The sequence below is a fragment of the Colobus angolensis genome, unplaced genomic scaffold, assembly GCF_000951035.1.
Source record: "Colobus angolensis palliatus isolate OR3802 unplaced genomic scaffold, Cang.pa_1.0 Scaffold24, whole genome shotgun sequence".
In the NCBI taxonomy this organism is placed as follows: Eukaryota; Metazoa; Chordata; class Mammalia; order Primates; family Cercopithecidae; genus Colobus; species Colobus angolensis.
This window is the reverse complement of record NW_012115599.1, coordinates 6,821,820-6,823,107: the sequence shown is the minus strand read 5'-3', so window position 1 is coordinate 6,823,107 and position 1,288 is coordinate 6,821,820.

Here is a 1,288-nt window from a genome sequence, read left to right as displayed (position 1 = left end):
TAGAAAATCTTTGATTGTTTGTGACCTTAAAGAGTTTTCCAATTTCATCTATATGTCACATTTATTGGCATAAAGTTGTTCAAAACATGTCCTTGTTACCCTTTCAATATCTGTAATATTTGCAGTGATGTCACCTCGCTCATTTTGGATGTTGTTAATTTATAACTTATCTCCTAATCAATCTGACTAGAGATTCATCAATATTATTGATGTTCTCAAAGAGCCAGCTTTGGGTTTCGTTAATTTTCCCATCTGTTTTCCTGTTTTCTATTTCATTGACTCCTGCTCTAACCTTTACTATTTCCTGTTCCCATTTCCTGCTTATGTTGGGTTGAGCTTGACCTTCTTTTTCTGTGTTTTTTTTGTTTTTTGTTTTTTGTTTTAAGTTGAGACTATTGATTTCAGACCTTTTTTTCTGTTCTAATTTAGGCATTTATTAGGTTGGATTTCCTTGCTTTTTTCTATGCCTGGAAAGTTTTGATTGGATGCCAGCCATTGTATAAGCATTGCCTTGTTGGGTGGTGGATAATTTTGAACCTTTAAAAATATTCTTGAGCTCTATTCTGGGGCACACTTAAGTTACTTAGAAACAGTTTGATCCTTTTAGTATTTGTATGTAGGATTTGTTAGGCACAAACAGGGCAGTGATCGTTACAGAGACAATTATTTTTCTCTACTGAGACAAGAGCTTTCTCAGCACTCTTCCAAATGACCCATGAATTTTTCCAGTCTTGCTGGTGGGAAGAGTTACTAATTCTGGCCCTGTGTGTGTGTGTGAAAATAACAGTGTCAGGTTAGGCACTGGTTATTTTAACTCTTTCCAGATATTCTTTTGCCAGCCTTAGGGGGCTTCCTCACACATGTGCTAATGGTTACTCAACTGAATACTTGAGGAGGGTGCTTCGCAGCTCTCTGGAGTTCTCTTTATTCGTAGATTCCCCCTTCCCAGGATTTTCTTCTGTGAACTGTAGCTGCTCTTCCTGGACTCTCAGCTCTATCTCCTTAACTCAGCGATAATGTTCTGCCTCAGTTTCTTTTTTCTGCATCACAGCTTGGAAACTCTCTTAAGGCATTTTTTTTATTTTATTTTTTATTTTTTTTTATTTTTTTATTTTTTAATTTTTTATTATACTTTAAGTTCTAGGGTACATGTGCATAGCGTGCAGGTTTGTTACATATGTATACTTGTGCCATGTTGGTGTGCTGTACCCATCAACTCGTTAGCACCCATCAATTCATCATTTATATCAAGTATAACTCCCCAATGCAATCTCTCCCCCCTCCCGCC